Below are 20,259 nucleotides of genomic sequence, written 5' to 3' on the forward strand. Positions count from 1 at the left end.
GTCAGCAATGCCTAGGAGTCAGTCATAGCCTGCATCCTATGTGTCCTTCTTCCAAGTTCTGACACTGCTGATAAAACTGAATGTAAGACTGTCCTCTACTTGGCAATACTTGATCAATATCCATGCCATTCATTACATAAGGTAGGGGATTCTGATGATAACCCAGACTCCGGTGAAGAAGTCTAACAGCAATTTAAAGTGTGGAATGATCATCTACTTGCATCCTCATCAGCTGTGGAAATTATGGTGTCCTTGAACTCTGGCAAAGTGTAATGGTTTTTATTGCTTTATACCCGGAGATAACCCTTAGAACACTAGAAAATTGTAGAACTTGAGTACAATGTAAAGCTGCAATCGAATGAGTACCACACTTTTTTACAGGGGATGTAGCTCAGTGGTAGAGCGCATGCTTCGCATGTATGAGGCCCCGGGTTCATTCCCCAGTATCTCCATGTTTTGCAAAATGTAGATTCTTTCTTAACTCTATGTAACCTCTCCAGATCAACAAATGCATTAAAAAAACTCTAGATAAATTGGAAAAGTTTCAATCAAACTATGAAAAATTATTGACCAGTCTATAAAATGTGATGTTGCTCAGTGGTAGATTATATTCCCCAGAATCTGTGTTTCCTCATTGAAATAAAAGTTATCATACGATACCTACAGTATCCTTGAAATCTATACAGCAAGGTATAATTGTTATCTTTGCTCCGTGCTCTGAGTTTAACCTTAGAACAGTGGAAGTAGTAGAACTTGAGTACTATGAAGAACAGCAATCGCTCGGTATCGAGACATACCAACTCAAAGGGGATGTAGCTCAGTGGTAGAGCGCATGCTTTGCATGTATGAGGCCCTGGGTTCAATCCCTGGCCTATCCATGTTTTGCAAAATATAGATTCTTACTTATCTGTATGTAACCTCTTCAGAAGAGCCAAAGACCAACAAATGCATGAATGCACTCTACAGTAATGGGCAAGAATTAACACCAATTAAGAAAAATAATTGATCATTCTATTAAATGTGATGTAGCTCAGTGGTAGATTATATTCTGTGGATACTGTGTTTCCTTATTTAACCAGCAGTTACCATATCATACCTACTGACATTCTCCAAACACTGATGTCAAGTATATGGTAATTATGAAACAGAGTTTTAATTTCACTGTGAAATGTACTATAAAAGCAGTAGTTTCATAAAAAAACAAATCACACGATACAGCAAAACTAATTGATTAAGAAGGACAGACATCTTTAAGCACATTGTGAACCTATGAAGGATGGATTTGGGCTTGAATGTCAAGTAATTAGTGATCAATCAATGCATGAAAATATAAACACATATCAACTCTGTACAAAATAAAATACCTGGTGAAGCCTTAGTCAGCAATGCCCAGGAGGCAGTCATAGCCTGCATCCTATGTGCCCTTCTTCCAAGTTCTGACACTGCTGATAAAACAGAATGTAAGACTGTCCTCTACTTGGCATTACTTGATCAATATCCATGCCATTCATTACATAAGGTAGGGGATTCTGATCATAACCCAAACTCCGGTGAAGAAGTCTATCAAGCAATTTAAAGTGTGGAATGATCATCTACTTGCATCCTCATCAGCTGTGGAAATTATGGGGTCCTTGAACTCTGGCAAAGTGTAATAGTTTTTATTGCTGTATACTCGGAGATGACCCTTAGAACACTAGAAAATAGTAGAACTTGAGTACAATGCAAAGCTGCAATCGAATGAGTGCCACATTTTTTCACAGGGGGTGTAGCTCAGTGGTAGAGTGCATGCTTCGCATGTATGAGGCCCCGGGTTCAATCCCTGGAATCTCCATGTTTTGCAAAATGTAGATTCTTTCTTAACTCTATGTAACCTCTCCAGATCAACAAATGCATTTAAAAAAACTCTAGAGAAATTGGAAAAGTTTCAATCAAACTATGAAAAATTATTGACCAGTCTATAAAATGTGATGTTGCTCAGTGGTAGATTATATTCCCCAGAATCTGTGTTTCCTCATTGAAATAAAAGTTATCATATGATACCTACAGTATCCTTGAAATCTACACAGCAAGGTATAATTGTTATCTTTGCTCCGTGCTCTGAGTTTAACCTTAGAACAGTGGAACTAGTAGAACTTGAGTACTATGCAGAACAGCAATCACTCGGTATCTAACCACACCAACTCAAAGGGGATGTAGCTCAGTGGTAGAGCGCATGCTTTGCATGTATGAGGCCCTGGGTTCAATCCCCGGCTTCTCCATGTTTTGCAAAATATAGATTCTTACTTATCTGTATGTAACCTCTTCAGAAGAGCCCAAGACCAACAAATGCATGAATGCACTCTACAGTAATGGGCAAGAGTTAACACCAATTATGAAAAATAATTGATCATTCTATTAAATGTGATGTAGCTCAGTGGTAGATTATATTCTGTGGATACTGTGTTTCCTTATTTAACCAGCAGTTACCATATCATACCTACTGACATTCTCCAAACACTGATGTCAAGTATATGGTAATTATGAAACAGAGTTTTAATTTCACTGGGAAATGTACTATAAAAGCAGTAGTTTCATAAAAGAACAAATCACACGATACAGCAAAACTAATTGATTAAGAAGTACAGACATCTTTAAACACATTGTGAACATATGGAGGATGGATTTGGGCTTGAATGTCAAGTAATTAGTGATCAATCAATGCATGAAAAGATAAACACATATCAACTCTGTACAAAATATCTGGTGAAGCCTTAGTCAGCAATGCCCAGGAGGCAGTCATAGCCTGCATCCTATGTGCCCTTCTTCCAAGTTCTGACACTGCTGATAAAACAGAATGTAAGACTGTCCTCTACTTGGCAATACTTGATCAATATCCATGCCATTCATTACATATGGTAGGGGATTCTGATGATAACCCAGACTCCTGTGAAGAAGTCTAACAGCAATTTAAAGTGTGGAATGATCATCTACTTGCATACTCATCAGCTGTGGAAATTATGGTGTCCTTGAACTCTGGCAAAGTGTAATGGTTTTTATTGCTTTATACTCGGAGATAACCCTTAGAACACTAGAAAATAGTAGAACTTGAGTACAATGCAAAGCTGCAATCGAATGAGTACCACTCTATTTCACAGGGGATGTAACTCAGTGGTAGAGCGCATGCTTCGCATGTATGAGCCCCCGTGTTCAATCCCCAGTATCTCCATGTTTTGCAAAATGTAGATTCTTTCTTAACTCTATGTAACCTCTCCAGATCAACAAATGCATAAAAAAAAACTCTAGAGAAATTGGAAAAGTATCAATCAAACTATGAAAAATTATTGACCAGTCTTTAAAATGTGATGTTGCTCAGTGGTAGATTATATTCCCCAGAATCTGTGTTTCCTCATTGAAATAAAAGATATCATATGATACCTACAGTATCCTTGAAATCTATACAATAAGGTATAATTGTTATCTTTGCTCCATGCTCTGAGTTTAACCTTAGAACAGTGGAAGTAGTAGAACTTGAGTACTATGCAGAACAGCAATCACTCGGTAAAAAAACACACCAACTCAAAGGGGATGTAGCTCAGTGGTAGAGCGCATGCTTTGCATGTATGAGCCCCTTGGTTCAATCCCCAGCATCTCCATGTTCTGCATAATATAAATTCTTACTTATCTGTATGTAACCTCTTCAGAAGAGCCCAAGACCAACAAATGCATGAATGCACCCTACAGTAATGGGCAAGAATTAACACCAATTATGAAAAATAATTTATCATTCTATTAAATGTGATGTAGCTCAGTGGTAGATTATATTCTGTGGATACTGGGTTTCCTTATTTAACCAGCAGTTACCATATCATACCTACTGACATTCTCCAAACACTGATGTCAAGTATATGGTAATTATGAAACAGAGTTTTAATTTCACTGGGAAATGTACTATAAAAGCAGTAGTTTCATAAAAGAACAAATCACACGATACAGCAAAACTAATTGATTAAGAAGTACAGACATCTTTAAACACATTGTGAACATATGGAGGATGGATTTGGGCTTGAATGTCAAGTAATTAGTGATCAATCAATGCATGAAAAGATAAACACATATCAACTCTGTACAAAATATCTGGTGAAGCCTTAGTCAGCAATGCCCAGGAGGCAGTCATAGCCTGCATCCTATGTGCCCTTCTTCCAAGTTCTGACACTGCTGATAAAACAGAATGTAAGACTGTCCTCTACTTGGCAATACTTGATCAATATCCATGCCATTCATTACATATGGTAGGGGATTCTGATGATAACCCAGACTCCTGTGAAGAAGTCTAACAGCAATTTAAAGTGTGGAATGATCATCTACTTGCATCCTCATCAGCTGTGGAAATTATGGTGTCCTTGAACTCTGGCAAAGTGTAATGGTTTTTATTGCTTTATACTCGGAGATAACCCTTAGAACACTAGAAAATAGTAGAACTTGAGTACAATGCAAAGCTGCAATCGAATGAGTACCACTCTATTTCACAGGGGATGTAACTCAGTGGTAGAGCGCATGCTTCGCATGTATGAGCCCCCGGGTTCAATCCCCAGTATCTCCATGTTTTGCAAAATGTAGATTCTTTCTTAACTCTATGTAACCTCTCCAGATCAACAAATGCATAAAAAAAAACTCTAGAGAAATTGGAAAAGTATCAATCAAACTATGAAAAATTATTGACCAGTCTTTAAAATGTGATGTTGCTCAGTGGTAGATTATATTCCCCAGAATCTGTGTTTCCTCATTGAAATAAAAGATATCATATGATACCTACAGTATCCTTGAAATCTATACAATAAGGTATAATTGTTATCTTTGCTCCATGCTCTGAGTTTAACCTTAGAACAGTGGAAGTAGTAGAACTTGAGTACTATGCAGAACAGCAATCGCTCGGTAAAAAAACACACCAACTCAAAGGGGATGTAGCTCAGTGGTAGAGCGCATGCTTTGCATGTATGAGCCCCTGGGTTCAATCACCGGCATCTCCATGTTTTGCATAATATAAATTCTTACTTATCTGTATGTAACCTCTTCAGAAGAGCCCAAGACCAACAAATGCATGAATGCACTCTACAGTAATGGGCAAGAATTAACACCAATTCTGAAAAATAATTGATCATTCTATTAAATGTGATGTAGCTCAGTGGTAGATTATATTCTGTGGATACTGTGTTTCCTTATTTAACCAGCAGTTACCATATCATACCTACTGACATTCTCCAAACACTGATGTCAAGTATATGGTAATTATGAAACAGAGTTTTAATTTCACTGGGAAATGTACTATAAAAGCAGTAGTTTCATAAAAGAACAAATCACACGATACAGCAAAACTAATTGATTAAGAAGGACAGACATCTTTAAACACATTGTGAACCTATGGAGGATGGATTTGGGCTTGAATGTCAAGTAATTAGTGATCAATCAATGCATGAAAAGATAAACACATATCAACTCTGTACAAAATACCTGGTGAAGCCTTAGTCAGCAATGCCCAGGAGGCAGTCATAGCCTGCATCCTATGTGCCCTTCTTCCAAGTTCTGACACTGCTGATAAAACAGAATGTAAGACTGTCCTCTACTTGGCAATACTTGATCAATATCCATGCCATTCATTACATATGGTAGGGGATTCTGATGATAACCCAGATTCCGGTGAAGAAGTCTAACAGCAATTTAAAGTGTGGAATGATCATCTACTTGCATCCTCATCAGCTGTGGAAATTATGGTGTCCTTGAACTCTGGCAAAGTGTAATGGTTTTTATTGCTTTATACTCGGAGATAACCCTTAGAACACTAGAAAATAGTAGAACTTGAGCACAATGTAAAGCTGCAATCGAATGAGTACCACACTTTTTCACAGGGGATGTAGCTCAGTGGTAGAGCGCATGCTTCGCATGTATGAGGCCCCGGGTTCAATTCCTGGCATTTCCATGTTTTGCAAAATGTATATTCTTTCTTAGCTCTATGTAACCTCTCCAGATCAACAAATGCATAAAAAAAAACTCTAGAGAAATTGGAAAAGTATCAATCAAACTATGAAAAATTATTGACCAGTCTTTAAAATGTGATGTTGCTCAGTGGTAGATTATATTCCCCAGAATCTGTGTTTTCTCATTGAAATAAAAGTTATCATATGATACCTACAGTATCCTTGAAATCTATACAACAAGGCATAATTGTTATCTTTGCTCCATGCTCTGAGTTTAACCTTAGAACAGTGGAAGTAGTAGAACTTGAGTACTATGCAGAACAGCAATCGCTCGGTAAAAAAACACACCAACTCAAAGGGGATGTAGCTCAGTGGTAGAGCGCATGCTTTGCATGTATGAGCCCCTGGGTTCAATCCCCGGCATCTCCATGTTTTGCATAATATAAATTCTTACTTATCTGTATGTAACCTCTTCAGAAGAGCCCAAGACCAACAAATGCATGAATGCACTCTACAGTAATGGGCAAGAGTTAACACCAATTATGAAAAATAATTGATCATTCTATTAAATGTGATGTAGCTCAGTGGTAGATTATATTCTGTGGATACTGTGTTTCCTTATTTAACCAGCAGTTACCATATCATACCTACTGACATTCTCCAAACACTGATGTCAAGTATATGGTAATTATGAAACAGAGTTTTAATTTCACTGGGAAATGTACTATAAAAGCAGTAGTTTCATAAAAGAACAAATCACACGATACAGCAAAACTAATTGATTAAGAAGGACAGACATCTTTAAACACATTGTGAACCTATGGAGGATGGATTTGGGCTTGAATGTCAAGTAATTAGTGATCAATCAATGTATGAAAAGATAAACACATATCAACTCTGTACAAAATACCTGGTGAAGCCTTAGTCAGCAATGCCCAGGAGGCAGTCATAGCCTGCATCCTATGTGCCCTTTTTCCAAGTTCTAACACTGCTGATAAAACAGAATGTAAGACTGTCCTCTACTTGGCAATACTTGATCAATATCCATGCCATTCATTACATATGGTAGGGGATTCTGATGATAACCCAGACTCCGGTGAAGAAGTCTAACAGCAATTTAAAGTGTGGAATGATCATCTACTTGCATCCTCATCAGCTGTGGAAATTATGGTGTCCTTGAACTCTGGCAAAGTGTAATGGTTTTTATTGCTTTATACTCGGAGATAACCCTTAGAACACTAGAAAATAGTAGAACTTGAGTACAATGCAAAGCTGCAATCGAATGAGTACCACTCTATTTCACAGGGAATGTAACTCAGTGGTAGAGCGCATGCTTCGCATGTATGAGCCCCCGGGTTCAATCCCCAGCATCTCCATGTTTTGCAAAATGTAGATTCTTTCTTAACTCTATGTAACCTCTCCAGATCAACAAATGCATAAAAAAAAACTCTAGAGAAATTGGAAAAGTATCAATCAAACTATGAAAAATTATTGACCAGTCTTTAAAATGTGATGTTGCTCAGTGGTAGATTATATTCCCCAGAATCTGTGTTTCCTCATTGAAATAAAAGATATCATATGATACCTACAGTATCCTTGAAATCTATACAATAAGGTATAATTGTTATCTTTGCTCCATGCTCTGAGTTTAACCTTAGAACAGTGGAAGTAGTAGAACTTGAGTACTATGCAGAACAGCAATCGCTCGGTAAAAAAACACACCAACTCAAAGGGGATGTAGCTCAGTGGTAGAGCGCATGCTTTGCATGTATGAGCCCCTGGGTTCAATCCCCGGCATCTCCATGTTTTGCATAATATAAATTCTTACTTATCTGTATGTAACCTCTTCAGAAGAGCCCAAGACCAACAAATGCATGAATGCACTCTACAGTAATGGGCAAGAATTAACACCAATTATGAAAAATAATTAATCATTCTATTAAATGTGATGTAGCTCAGTGGTAGATTATATTCTGTGGATACTGTGTTTCCTTATTTAACCAGCAGTTACCATATCAAACCTACTGACATTCTCCAAACACTGATGTCAAGTATATGGTAATTATGAAACAGAGTTTTAATTTCACTGGAAAATGTACTATAAAAGCAGTAGTTTCATAAAAGAACAAATCACACGATACAGCAAAACTAATTGATTAAGAAGGACAGACATCTTTAAACACATTGTGAACCTATGGAGGATGGATTTGGGCTTGAATGTCAATTAATTAGTGATCAATCAATGCATGAAAAGATAAACACATATCAACTCTGTACAAAATACCTGGTAAGCCTTAGTCAGCAATGCCCAGGAGGCAGTCATAGCCTGCATCCTATGTGCCCTTCTTCCAAGTTCTGACACTGCTGATAAAACAGAATGTAAGACTGTCCTCTACTTGGCAATACTTGATCAATATCCATGCCATTCATTACATATGGTAGTGGATTCTGATGATAACCCAGACTCCGGTGAAGAAGTCTAACAGCAATTTAAAGTGTGGAATGATCATCTACTTGCATCCTCATCAGCTGTGGAAATTATGGTGTCCTTGAACTCTGGCAAAGTGTAATGGTTTTTATTGCTTTATACTCGGAGATAACCCTTAGAAAACTAGAAAATAGTAGAACTTGAGTACAATGTAAAGCTGCAATCGAATGAGTACCACACTTTTTCACAGGGGATGTAGCTCAGTGGTAGAGCGCATGCTTCGCATGTATGAGGCCCTGGGTTCAATTCCTGGCATCTCCATGTTTTGCAAAATGTATATTCTTTCTTAACTCTATGTATCCTCTCCAGATCAACAAATGCATAAAAAAAAAACTCTAGAGAAATTGGAAAAGTATCAATCAAACTATGAAAAATTATTGACCAGTCTTTAAAATGTGATGTTGCTCAGTGGTAGATTATATTCCCCAGAATCTGTGTTTCCTCATTGAAATAAAAGTTATCATATGATACCTACAGTATCCTTGAAATCTATACAACAAGGCATAATTGTTATCTTTGCTCCATGCTCTGAGTTTAACCTTAGAACAGTGGAAGTAGTAGAACTTGAGTACTATGCAGAACAGCAATCGCTCGGTAAAAAAACACACCAACACCAAGGGGATGTAGCTCAGTGGTAGAGCGCATGCTTTACATGTATGAGCCCCTGGGTTCAATCCCCGGCATCTCCATGTTTTGCATAATATAAATTCTTACTTATCTGTATGTAACCTCTTCAGAAGAACCCAAGACCAACAAATGCATGAATGCACTCTACAGTAATAGGCAAGAGTTAACACCAATTATGAAAAATAATTGATCATTCTATTAAATGTGATGTAGCTCAGTGGTAGATTATATTCTGTGGATACTGTGTTTCCTTATTTAACCAGCAGTTACCATATCAATATCATACCTACTGACATTCTCCAAACACTGATGTCAAGTATATGGTAATTATGAAACAGAGTTTTAATTTCACTGGGAAATGTACTATAAAAGCAGTAGTTTCATAAAAGAACAAATCACACGATACAGCAAAACTAATTCATTAAGATGGACAGACATCTTTAAACACATTGTGAACCTATGGAGGATGGATTTGGGCTTGAATGTCAAGTAATTAGTGATCAATCAATGCATGAAAAGATAAACACATATCAACTCTGTACAAAATACCTGGTGAAGCCTTAGTCAGCAATGCCCAGGAGGCAGTCATAGCCTGCATCCTATGTGCCTTTCTTCCAAGTTCTGACACTGCTGATAAAACAGAATGTAAGACTGTCCTCTACTTGGCAATACTTGATCAATATCCATGCCATTCATTACATAAGGTAGGGGATTCTGATGATAACATAGACTCCGGTGAAGAAGTCTAACAGCAATTTAAAGTGTGGAATGATCATCTACTTGCATCCTCATCAGCTGTGGAAATTATGGTGTCCTTGAACTCTGGCGAAGTGTAATGGTTTTTATTGCTTTATACTCGGAGATAACCCTTAGAACACTAGAAAATAGTAGAACTTGAGTACAATGTAAAGCTGCAATCGAATGAGTACCACACTTTTTCACAGGGGATGTAGCTCAGTGGTAGAGCGCATGCTTCGCATGTATGAGGCCCCGGGTTCAATTCCTGGCATCTCCATGTTTTGCAAAATGTAGATTCTTTCTTAACTCTATGTAACCTCTCCAGATCAACAAATGCATAAAAAAAAACTCTAGAGAAATTGGAAAAGTATCAATCAAACTATGAAAAATTATTGACCAGTCTTTAAAATGTGATGTTGCTCAGTGGTAGATTATATTCCCCAGAATCTGTGTTTCCTCATTGAAATAAAAGTTATCATATGATACCTACAGTATCCTTGAAATCTATACAACAAGGCATAATTGTTATCTTTGCTCCATGCTCTGAGTTTAACCTTAGAACAGTGGAAGTAGTAGAACTTGAGTACTATGCAGAACAGCAATCGCTCGGTAAAAAACACACCAACTCAAAGGGGATGTAGCTCAGTGGTAGAGCGCATGCTTTGCATGTATGAGCCCCTTGGTTCAATCCCCGGCATCTCAATGTTCTGCATAATATAAATTCTTACTTATCTGTATGTAACCTCTTCAGAAGAGCCCAAGACCAACAAATGCATGAATGCACTCTACAGTAATGGTCAAGAGTTAACACCAATTATGAAAAATAATTGATCATTCTATTAAATGTGATGTAGCTCAGTGGAAGATTATATTCTGTGGATACTGTGTTTCCTTATTTAACCAGCAGTTACCATATCATACCTACTGACATTCTCCAAACACTGATTTCAAGTATATGGTAATTATGAAACAGAGTTTTAATTTCACTGGGAAATGTACTATAAAAGCAGTAGTTTCATAAAAGAACAAATCACACGATACAGCAAAACTAATTGATTAAGAAGGACGGACATCTTTAAACACATTGTGAACCTATGGAGGATGGATTTGGGCTTGAATGTCAAGTAATTAGTGATCAATCAATGCATGAAAAGATAAACACATATCAACTCTGTACAAAATATCTGGTGAAGCCTTAGTCAGCAATGCCCAGGAGGCAGTCATAGCCTGCATCCTATGTGCCCTTCTTCCAAGTTCTGACACTGCTGATAAAACAGAATGTAAGACTGTCCTCTACTTGGCAATACTTGATCAATATCCATGCCATTCATTACATATGGTAGGGGATTCTGATGATAACCCAGACTCCGGTGAAGAAGTCTAACAGCAATTTAAAGTGTGGAATGATCATCTACTTGCATCCTCATCAGCTGTGGAAATTATGGTGTCCTTGAACTCTGGCAAAGTGTAATGGTTTTTATTGCTTTATACTCGGAGATAACCCTTAGAACACTAGAAAATAGTAGAACTTGAGTACAATGTAAAGCTGCAATCGAATGAGTACCACACTTTTTCACAGGGGATGTAGCTCAGTGGTAGAGCGCATGCTTCGCATGTATGAGGCCCCGGGTTCATTTCCTGGCATCTCCATGTTTTGCAAAATGTAGATTCTTTCTTAACTCTATGTAACCTGTCCAGATCAACAAATGCATAAAAAAAAACTCTAGAGAAATTGGAAAAGTATCAATCAAACTATGAAAAATTATTGACCAGTCTTTAAAATGTGATGTTGCTCAGTGGTAGATTATATTCCCCAGAATCTGTGTTTCCTCATTGAAATAAAAGTTATCATATGATACCTACAGTATCCTTGAAATCTATACAACAAGGCATAATTGTTATCTTTGCTCCATGCTCTGAGTTTAACCTTAGAACAGTGGAAGTAGTAGAACTTGAGTACTATGCAGAACAGCAATCGCTCGGTAAAAAAACACACCAACTCAAAGAGGATGTAGCTCAGTGGTAGAGCGCATGCTTTGCATGTATGAGCCCCTGGGTTCAATCCCCGGCATCTCCATGTTTTGCATAATATAAATTCTTACTTATCTGTATGTAACCTCTTCAGAAGAGCCCAAGACCAACAAATGCATGAATGCACTCTACAGTAATGGGCAAGAATTAACACCAATTATGAAAAATAATTGATCATTCTATTAAATGTGATGTAGCTCAGTGGTAGATTATATTCTGTGGATACTGTGTTTCCTTATTTAACCAGCAGTTACCATATCATACCTACTGACATTCTCCAAACACTGATGTCAAGTATATGGTAATTATGAAACAGAGTTTTAATTTCACTGGGAAATGTACTATAAAAGCAGTAGTTTCATAAAAGAACAAATCACACGATACAGCAAAACTAATCTATTAAGAAGGACAGACATCTTTAAACACATTATGAACCTATGGAGGATGGATTTGGGCTTGAATGTCAAGTAATTAGTGATCAATCAATGCATGAAAAGATAAACACATATCAACTCTGTACAAAATACCTGGTGAAGCCTTAGTCAGCAATGCCCAGGAGGCAGTCATAGCCTGCATACTATGTGCCCTTCTTCCAAGTTCTGACACTGCTGATAAAACAGAATGTAAGACTGTCCTCTACTTGGCAATACTTGATCAATATCCATGCCATTCATTACATAAGGTAGGGGATTCTGATGATAACCAAGACTCCGGTGAAGAAGTCTAACAGCAATTTAAAGTGTGGAATGATCATCTACTTGCATCCTCATCAGCTGTGGAAATTATGGTGTCCTTGAACTCCGGCAAAGAGTAATGGTTTTTATTGCTTTATACTCGAAGATAACCCTTAGAACACTAGAAAATAGTAGAACTTGAGTACAATGTAAAGCTGCAATCGAATGAGTACCACACTTTTTCACAGGGGATGTAGCTCAGTGGTAGAGCTCATGCTTCGCATGTATGAGGCCCCGGGTTCAATTCCTGGCATCTCCATGTTTTGCAAAATGTAGATTCTTTCTTAACTCTATGTAACCTCTCCAGATCAACAAATGCATAAAAAAAACTCTAGAGAAATTGGAAAAGTATCAATCAAACTATGAAAAATTATTGACCAGTCTTTAAAATGTGATGTTGCTCAGTGGTGGATTATATTCCCCAGAATATGTGTTTCCTCATTGAAATAAAAGTTATCATATGATACCTACAGTATCCTTTAAATCTATACAACAAGGTATAATTGTTATCTTTGCTCCATGCTCTGAGTTTAACCTTAGAACAGTGGAAGTAGTAGAACTTGAGTACTATGCAGAACAGCAATCACTCTGTAAAAAAACACACCAACTCAAAGGGGATGTAGCTCAGTGGTAGAGCGCTTGCTTTGCATGTATGAGCCCCTGGGTTCTATCCCCGGCATCTCCATGTTTTGCATGATATAGATTCTTACTTATCTGTATGTAACCTCTTCAGAAGAGCCCAAGACCAACAAATGCATGAATGCACTCTACAGTAATGGGCAAGAATTAACACCAATTATGAAAAATAATTGATCATTCTATTAAATGTGATGTAGCTCAGTGGTAGATTATATTCTGTGGATACTGTGTTTCCGTATTTAACCAGCAGTTACCATATCATACCTACTGACATTCTCCAAACACTGATGTCAAGTATATGGTAATTATGAAACAGAGTTTTAATTTCACTGGGAAATGTACTATAAAAGCAGTAGTTTCATAAAAGAACAAATCACACGATACAGCAAAACTAATTGATTAAGAAGGACAGACATCTTTAAACACATTGTGAACCTATGGAGGATGGATTTGAGCTTGAATGTCAAGTAATTAGTGATCAATCAATGCATGAAAAGATAAACACATATCAACTCTGTACAAAATACCTGGTGAAGCCTTAGTCAGCAATGCCCAGGAGGCAGTCATAGCCTGCATACTATGTGCCCTTCTTCCAAGTTCTGACACTGCTGATAAAACAGAATGTAAGACTGTCCTCTACTTGGCAATACTTGATCAATATCCATGCCATTCATTACATAAGGTAGGGGATTCTGATGATAACCCAGACTCCGGTGAAGAAGTCTAACAGCAATTTAAAGTGTGGAATGATCATCTACTTGCATCCTCATCAGCTGTGGAAATTATGGTGTCCTTGAACTCTGGCAAAGTCTAATGGTTTTTATTGCTATATACTCGGAGATGACCCTTAGAACACTAGAAAATAGTAGAATTTAAGTACAATGCAAAGCTGCAATCGAATGAGTGCCATACTTTTTCACAGGGGATGTAGCTCAGTGGTAGAGCGCATGCTTTGCATGTATGAGGCCCCGGGTTCAATCCCCGGCATCTCCATGTTTTGCAAAATGTAGATTCTTTCTTAACTCTATGTAACCTCTCCAGATCAACAAATGCATTAAAAAAAACTCTAGAGAAATTGGAAAAGTTTCAATCAAACTATGAAAAATTATTGACCAGTCTATAAAATGTGATGTTGCTCAGTGGTAGATTATATTCCCCAGAATCTGTGTTTCCTCATTGAAATAAAAGTTATCATATGATACCTACAGTATCCTTGAAATCTATACAGCAAGGTATAATTGTTATCTTTGCTCCGTGCTCTGAGTTTAACCTTAGAACAGTGGAAGTAGTAGAACTTGAGTACTATGCAGAACAGCAATCGCTCGGTATCAAAACACACCAACTCAGAGGGGATGTAGCTCAGTGGTAGAGCGCATGCTTTGCATGTATGAGGCCCCGGGTTCAATCCCCGGCATCTCCATGTTTTGCAAAATATAGATTCTTACTTATTTGTATGTAACCTCTTCAGAAGAGCCCAAGACCAACAAATGCATGAACGCACTCTACAGTAATGGGCAAGAATTAACACCAATTATAAAAAATAATTGATCATTCTATTAAATGTGATGTAGCTCAGTGGTAGATTATATTCTGTGGATACTGTGTTTCCTTATTTAACCTGCAGTTACCATATCATACCTACTGACATTCTCCAAACACTGATGTCAAGTATATGGTAATTATGAAACAGAGTTTTAATTTCACTGGGAAATGTACTATAAAAGCAGTAGTTTCATAAAAGAACAAATCACACGATACAGCAAAACTAATTGATTAAGAAGGTCAGACATCTTTAAACACATTGTGAACCCATGGAGGATGGATTTGGGCTTGAATGTCAAGTAATTAGTGATCAATCAATGCATGAAAAGATAAACACATATCAACTCTGTACAAAATACCTGGTGAAGCCTTAGTCAGCAATGCCCAGGAGGCAGTCATAGCCTGCATACTATGTGCCCTTCTTCCAAGTTCTGACACTGCTGATAAAACAGAATGTAAGACTGTCCTCTACTTGGCAATACTTGATCAATATCCATGCCATTCATTACATAAGGTAGGGGATTCTGATGATAACCCAGACTCCGGTGAAGAAGTCTAACAGCAATTTAAAGTGTGGAATGATCATCTACTTGCATCCTCATCAGCTGTGGAAATTATGGTGTCCTTGAACTCTGGCAAAGTGTAATGGTTTTTATTGCTTTATACTCGGAGATGACCCTTAGAACACTAGAAAATAGTAGAACTTGAGTACAATGCAAAGCTGCAATCGAATGAGTACCACACTTTTTCACAGGGGATGTAGCTCAGTGGTAGAGCGCATGCTTCGCATGTATGAGGCCCCGTGTTCAATCCCCAGCATCTCCATGTTTTGCAAAATGTAGATTCTTTCTTAACTCTATGTAACCTCTCCAGATCAACAAATGCATTAAAAAAACTCTAGAGAAATTGGAAAAGTTTCAATCAAACTATGAAAAATTATTGACCAGTCTATAAAATGTGATGTTGCTCAGTGGTAGATTATATTCCCCAGAATCTGTGTTTCCTCATTGAAATAAAAGTTATCATATGATACCTACAGTAGCCTTGAAATCTATACAGCAAGGTATAATTGTTATCTTTGCTCCGTGCTCTGAGTTAAACCTTAGAACAGTGGAATTAGTAGAACTTGAGTACTATGCAGAACAGCAATCGCTCGGTTTCAAAGCACGCCAACTCGGAGGGGATGTAGCTCAGTGGTAGAGCGCATGCTTTGCATGTATGAGGCCCCGGGTTCAATCCCCGGCATCTCCATGTTTTGCAAAATATAGATTCTTACTTATCTGTATGTAACCTCTTCAGAAGAGCCCAAGACCAACAAATGCATGAATGCACTCTACAGTAATGGGCAAGAATTAACACCAATTATAAAAAATAATTGATCATTCTATTAAATGTGATGTAGCTCAGTGGTAGATTATATTCTGTGGATACTGTGTTTCCTTATTTAACTAGCAGTTACCATATCATACCTACTGACATTCTCCAAACACTGATGTCAAGTATATGGTAATTATGAAACAGAGTTTTAATTTCACTGGGAAATGTACTATAAAAGCAGTAGTTTCATAAAAGAACAAATCACACGATACAGCAAAACTAATTGATTAAGAAGGACAGACATCTTTAAACACATTGTGAACCTATGGAGGATGGATTTGGGCTTGAATGTCAAGTAATTAGTGATCAATCAATGCATGAAAAGATAAACACATATCAACTCTGTACAAAATACCTGGTGAAGCCTTAGTCAGCAATGCCCAGGAGGCAGTCATAGCCTGCATACTATGTGCCCTTCTTCCAAGTTCTGACACTGCTGATAAAACAGAATGTAAGACTGTCCTCTACTTGGCAATACTTGATCAATATCCATGCCATTCATTACATAAGGTAGGGGATTCTGATGATAACCCAGACTCCGGTGAAGAAGTCTAACAGCAATTTAAAGTGTGGAATGATCATCTACTTGCATCCTCATCAGCTGTGGAAACTATGGTGTCCTTGAACTCTGGCAAAGTGTAATGGTTTTTATTGCTTTATACTCGGAGATGACCCTTAGAACACTAGAAAATAGTAGAATTTAAGTACAATGCATAGCTGCAATCAAATGAGTGCCACACTTTTTCACAGGGGATGTAGCTCAGTGGTAGAGCGCATGCTGTGCATGTATGAGGCCCCGGGTTCAATCCCTGGCATCTCCATGTTTTGCAAAATGTAGATTCTTTCTTAACTCTATGTAACCTCTCCAGATCAACAAATGCATTAAAAAAAACTCTAGAGAAATTGGAAAAGTTTCAATCAAACTATGAAAAATTATTGACCAGTCTATAAAATGTGATGTTGCTCAGTGGAAGATTATATTCCCCAGAATCTGTGTTTCCTCATTGAAATAAAAGTTATCATATGATACCTACAGTATCCTTGAAATCTATACAGCAAGGTATAATTGTTATCTTTGCTCCGTGCTCTGAGTTTAACCTTAGAACAGTGGAAGTAGTAGAACTTGAGTACTATGCAGAACAGCAATCGCTTGGTTTCAAAACACACCAACTCAGAGGGGATGTAGCTCAGTGGTAGAGCGCATGCTTTGCATGTATGAGGCCCCGGGTTCAATCCATGGCATCTCCATGTTTTGAAAAATATAGATTCTTACTTATCTGTATGTAACCTCTTCAGAAGAGCCCAAGACCAACAAATGCATGAATGCACTCTACAGTAATGGGCAAGAATTAACACCAATTATAAAAAATAATTGATCATTCTATTAAATGTGATGTAGCTCAGTGGTAGATTATATTCTGTGAATACTGTGTTTCCTTATTTAACCAGCAGTTACCATATCATACCTACTGACATTCTCCAAACACTGATGTCAAGTATATGGTAATTATGAAACAGAGTTTTAATTTCACTGGGAAATGTACTATAAAAGCAGTAGTTTCATAAAAGAACAAATCACACGATACAGCAAAACTAATTGATTAAGAAGGACAGACATCTTTAAACACATTGTGAACCTATGGAGGATGGATTTGGGCTTGAATGTCAAGTAATTAGTGATCAATCAATGCATGAAAAGATAAACACATATCAACTCTGTACAAAATACCTGGTGAAGCCTTAGTCAGCAATGCCCAGGAGGCAGTCATAGCCTGCATACTATGTGCCCTTCTTCCAAGTTCTGACACTGCTGATAAAACAGAATGTAAGACTGTCCTCTACTTGGCAATACTTGATCAATATCCATGCCATTCATTACATAAGGTAGGGGATTCTGATGATAACCCAGACTCCGGTGAAGAAGTCTAACAGCAATTTAAAGTGTGGAATGATCATCTACTTGCATCCTCATCAGCTGTGGAAATTATGGTGTCCTTGAACTCTGGCAAAGTGTAATGGTTTTTATTGCTTTATACTCGGAGATGACCCTTAGAACACTAGAAAATAGTAGAACTTGAGTACAATGCAAAGCTGCAATCGAATGAGTACCACATTTTTTCACAGGGGATGTAGCTCAGTGGTAGAGCGCATGCTTCGCATGTATGAGGCCCCGTGTTCAATCCCCAGCATCTCCATGTTTTGCAAAATGTAGATTCTTTCTTAACTCTATGTAACCTCTCCAGATCAACAAATGCATTAAAAAAACTCTAGAGAAATTGGAAAAGTTTCAATCAAACTATGAAAAATTATTGACCAGTCTATAAAATGTGATGTTGCTCAGTGGTAGATTATATTCCCCAGAATCTGTGTTTTCTCATTGAAATAAAAGTTATCATATGATACCTACAGTATCCTTGAAATCTATACAGCAAGGTATAATTGTTATCTTTGCTCCGTGCTCTGAGTTAAACCTTAGAACAGTGGAAGTAGTAGAACTTGAGTACTATGCAGAACAGCAATCGCTCGGTTTCAAAACACGCCAACTCAGAGGGGATGTAGCTCAGTGGTAGAGCGCATGCTTTGCATGTATGAGGCCCCGGGTTCAATCCCCGGCATCTCCATGTTTTGCAAAATATAGATTCTTACTTATCTGTATGTAACCTCTTCAGAAGAGCCCAAGACCAACAAATGCATGAATGCACTCTACAGTAATGGGCAAGAATTAACACCAATTATAAAAAATAATTGATCATTCTATTAAATGTGATGTAGCTCAGTGGTAGATTATATTCTGTGGATACTGTGTTTCCTTATTTAACTAGCAGTTACCATATCATACCTACTGACATTCTCCAAACACTGATGTCAAGTATATGGTAATTATGAAACAGAGTTTTAATTTCACTGGGAAATGTACTATAAAAGCAGTAGTTTCATAAAAGAACAAATCACACGATACAGCAAAACTAATTGATTAAGAAGGACAGACATCTTTAAACACATTGTGAACCTATGGAGGATGGATTTGGGCTTGAATGTCAAGTAATTAGTGATCAATCAATGCATGAAAAGATAAACACATATCAACTCTGTACAAAATACCTGGTGAAGCCTTAGTCAGCAATGCCCAGGAGGCAGTCATAGCCTGCATACTATGTGCCCTTCTTCCAAGTTCTGACACTGCTGATAAAACAGAATGTAAGACTGTCCTCTACTTGGCAATACTTGATCAATATCCATGCCATTCATTACATAAGGTAGGGGATTCTGATGATAACCCAGACTCCGGTGAAGAAGTCTAACAGCAATTTAAAGTGTGGAATGATCATCTACTTGCATCCTCATCAGCTGTGGAAACTATGGTGTCCTTGAACTCTGGCAAAGTGTAATGGTTTTTATTGCTTTATACTCGGAGATGACCCTTAGAACACTAGAAAATAGTAGAATTTAAGTACAATGCATAGCTGCAATCAAATGAGTGCCACACTTTTTCACAGGGGATGTAGCTCAGTGGTAGAGCGCATGCTGTGCATGTATGAGGCCCCGGGTTCAATCCCTGGCATCTCCATGTTTTGCAAAATGTAGATTCTTTCTTAACTCTATGTAACCTCTCCAGATCAACAAATGCATAAAAAAAAACTCTAGAGAAATTGGAAAAGTTTCAATCAAACTATGAAAAATTATTGACCAGTCTATAAAATGTGATGTTGCTCAGTGGAAGATTATATTCCCCAGAATCTGTGTTTCCTCATTGAAATAAAAGTTATCATATGATACCTACAGTATCCTTGAAATCTATACAGCAAGGTATAATTGTTATCTTTGCTCCGTGCTCTGAGTTTAACCTTAGAACAGTGGAAGTAGTAGAACTTGAGTACTATGCAGAACAGCAATCGCTTGGTTTCAAAACACACCAACTCAGAGGGGATGTAGCTCAGTGGTAGAGCGCATGCTTTGCATGTATGAGGCCCCGGGTTCAATCCATGGCATCTCCATGTTTTGAAAAATATAGATTCTTACTTATCTGTATGTAACCTCTTCAGAAGAGCCCAAGACCAACAAATGCATGAATGCACTCTACAGTAATGGGCAAGAATTAACACCAATTATAAAAAATAATTGATCATTCTAT

General features: G+C 37.6%; 25 non-coding genes across 25 annotated transcripts; all 25 read left to right on the plus strand.

The window, feature by feature from the left end:
* Positions 1–380: 380 nt before the first annotated feature.
* Positions 381–452, plus strand: TRNAA-CGC (transfer RNA alanine (anticodon CGC)). Its single transcript has one exon. It is a non-coding gene; the product is annotated as a tRNA-Ala (tRNA).
* Positions 453–1,759: 1,307 nt separating this feature from the next.
* Positions 1,760–1,831, plus strand: TRNAA-CGC (transfer RNA alanine (anticodon CGC)). The gene has a single exon. It is a non-coding gene; the product is annotated as a tRNA-Ala (tRNA).
* A 355-nt stretch (positions 1,832–2,186) lies between these two features.
* On the plus strand, positions 2,187–2,258 carry TRNAA-UGC (transfer RNA alanine (anticodon UGC)). Its single transcript has one exon. It is a non-coding gene; the product is annotated as a tRNA-Ala (tRNA).
* A 1,302-nt stretch (positions 2,259–3,560) lies between these two features.
* TRNAA-UGC (transfer RNA alanine (anticodon UGC)) lies at positions 3,561–3,632 on the plus strand. The gene has a single exon. It is a non-coding gene; the product is annotated as a tRNA-Ala (tRNA).
* Positions 3,633–4,934: 1,302 nt separating this feature from the next.
* Positions 4,935–5,006, plus strand: TRNAA-UGC (transfer RNA alanine (anticodon UGC)). Its single transcript has one exon. It is a non-coding gene; the product is annotated as a tRNA-Ala (tRNA).
* Positions 5,007–5,881: 875 nt separating this feature from the next.
* Positions 5,882–5,953, plus strand: TRNAA-CGC (transfer RNA alanine (anticodon CGC)). The gene has a single exon. It is a non-coding gene; the product is annotated as a tRNA-Ala (tRNA).
* Positions 5,954–6,308: 355 nt separating this feature from the next.
* TRNAA-UGC (transfer RNA alanine (anticodon UGC)) lies at positions 6,309–6,380 on the plus strand. Its single transcript has one exon. It is a non-coding gene; the product is annotated as a tRNA-Ala (tRNA).
* Positions 6,381–7,682: 1,302 nt separating this feature from the next.
* Positions 7,683–7,754, plus strand: TRNAA-UGC (transfer RNA alanine (anticodon UGC)). Its single transcript has one exon. It is a non-coding gene; the product is annotated as a tRNA-Ala (tRNA).
* An 874-nt stretch (positions 7,755–8,628) lies between these two features.
* On the plus strand, positions 8,629–8,700 carry TRNAA-CGC (transfer RNA alanine (anticodon CGC)). Its single transcript has one exon. It is a non-coding gene; the product is annotated as a tRNA-Ala (tRNA).
* Positions 8,701–9,056: 356 nt separating this feature from the next.
* Positions 9,057–9,128, plus strand: TRNAV-UAC (transfer RNA valine (anticodon UAC)). The gene has a single exon. It is a non-coding gene; the product is annotated as a tRNA-Val (tRNA).
* An 881-nt stretch (positions 9,129–10,009) lies between these two features.
* Positions 10,010–10,081, plus strand: TRNAA-CGC (transfer RNA alanine (anticodon CGC)). The gene has a single exon. It is a non-coding gene; the product is annotated as a tRNA-Ala (tRNA).
* Positions 10,082–11,382: 1,301 nt separating this feature from the next.
* Positions 11,383–11,454, plus strand: TRNAA-CGC (transfer RNA alanine (anticodon CGC)). Its single transcript has one exon. It is a non-coding gene; the product is annotated as a tRNA-Ala (tRNA).
* A 355-nt stretch (positions 11,455–11,809) lies between these two features.
* TRNAA-UGC (transfer RNA alanine (anticodon UGC)) lies at positions 11,810–11,881 on the plus strand. The gene has a single exon. It is a non-coding gene; the product is annotated as a tRNA-Ala (tRNA).
* An 875-nt stretch (positions 11,882–12,756) lies between these two features.
* On the plus strand, positions 12,757–12,828 carry TRNAA-CGC (transfer RNA alanine (anticodon CGC)). The gene has a single exon. It is a non-coding gene; the product is annotated as a tRNA-Ala (tRNA).
* A 354-nt stretch (positions 12,829–13,182) lies between these two features.
* Positions 13,183–13,254, plus strand: TRNAA-UGC (transfer RNA alanine (anticodon UGC)). Its single transcript has one exon. It is a non-coding gene; the product is annotated as a tRNA-Ala (tRNA).
* An 875-nt stretch (positions 13,255–14,129) lies between these two features.
* On the plus strand, positions 14,130–14,201 carry TRNAA-UGC (transfer RNA alanine (anticodon UGC)). Its single transcript has one exon. It is a non-coding gene; the product is annotated as a tRNA-Ala (tRNA).
* Positions 14,202–14,556: 355 nt separating this feature from the next.
* On the plus strand, positions 14,557–14,628 carry TRNAA-UGC (transfer RNA alanine (anticodon UGC)). The gene has a single exon. It is a non-coding gene; the product is annotated as a tRNA-Ala (tRNA).
* Positions 14,629–15,503: 875 nt separating this feature from the next.
* Positions 15,504–15,575, plus strand: TRNAA-CGC (transfer RNA alanine (anticodon CGC)). Its single transcript has one exon. It is a non-coding gene; the product is annotated as a tRNA-Ala (tRNA).
* A 354-nt stretch (positions 15,576–15,929) lies between these two features.
* TRNAA-UGC (transfer RNA alanine (anticodon UGC)) lies at positions 15,930–16,001 on the plus strand. Its single transcript has one exon. It is a non-coding gene; the product is annotated as a tRNA-Ala (tRNA).
* Positions 16,002–16,876: 875 nt separating this feature from the next.
* TRNAA-UGC (transfer RNA alanine (anticodon UGC)) lies at positions 16,877–16,948 on the plus strand. Its single transcript has one exon. It is a non-coding gene; the product is annotated as a tRNA-Ala (tRNA).
* A 355-nt stretch (positions 16,949–17,303) lies between these two features.
* TRNAA-UGC (transfer RNA alanine (anticodon UGC)) lies at positions 17,304–17,375 on the plus strand. Its single transcript has one exon. It is a non-coding gene; the product is annotated as a tRNA-Ala (tRNA).
* An 875-nt stretch (positions 17,376–18,250) lies between these two features.
* Positions 18,251–18,322, plus strand: TRNAA-CGC (transfer RNA alanine (anticodon CGC)). Its single transcript has one exon. It is a non-coding gene; the product is annotated as a tRNA-Ala (tRNA).
* A 354-nt stretch (positions 18,323–18,676) lies between these two features.
* TRNAA-UGC (transfer RNA alanine (anticodon UGC)) lies at positions 18,677–18,748 on the plus strand. The gene has a single exon. It is a non-coding gene; the product is annotated as a tRNA-Ala (tRNA).
* Positions 18,749–19,623: 875 nt separating this feature from the next.
* Positions 19,624–19,695, plus strand: TRNAA-UGC (transfer RNA alanine (anticodon UGC)). The gene has a single exon. It is a non-coding gene; the product is annotated as a tRNA-Ala (tRNA).
* Positions 19,696–20,050: 355 nt separating this feature from the next.
* TRNAA-UGC (transfer RNA alanine (anticodon UGC)) lies at positions 20,051–20,122 on the plus strand. The gene has a single exon. It is a non-coding gene; the product is annotated as a tRNA-Ala (tRNA).
* The last annotated feature ends 137 nt before the right edge of the window (positions 20,123–20,259 follow it).

The sequence above is a fragment of the Pseudophryne corroboree genome, chromosome 4 (genome assembly GCF_028390025.1).
Source record: "Pseudophryne corroboree isolate aPseCor3 chromosome 4, aPseCor3.hap2, whole genome shotgun sequence".
Taxonomy (NCBI): domain Eukaryota; kingdom Metazoa; phylum Chordata; class Amphibia; order Anura; family Myobatrachidae; genus Pseudophryne; species Pseudophryne corroboree.